Below are 362 nucleotides of genomic sequence, written 5' to 3'. Positions count from 1 at the left end.
AACACTTAAATATCTCATTGATGTAGAGAGCCCCAAGAATATAAATAATATACTTAAAATTCATTGCATTTTTTCTGTCAAAGCCACAAAACCATCGTGAGAACAGTAGGAAATGCTTCCGGGGCTTATTTGGAATTCCAGGTGAAAACAGTGGAATTAAACTTTATGTGTAATTCAGATGAATTACTAGAACTACAGTGATCTTGTTATTTGCTCCTTTGTTTTTAAGGTTCCCTCACCCTTGACTTCTTGGAGAGTTTGTCCCGCTAATGCCACCCTCCGCCCGAAAGTCTCCATCCAAAACCCCGACTGCCAGAGGCACGGAGGCGCGCGGCCCCAGGCAGGTGCCCCGCGGGGTCAGG

The sequence above is a fragment of the Myotis brandtii genome, unplaced genomic scaffold (genome assembly GCF_000412655.1).
Source record: "Myotis brandtii unplaced genomic scaffold, ASM41265v1 scaffold179, whole genome shotgun sequence".
Lineage (NCBI taxonomy): Eukaryota > Metazoa > Chordata > Mammalia > Chiroptera > Vespertilionidae > Myotis > Myotis brandtii.
Note: the sequence above shows the minus strand (reverse complement) of the source record.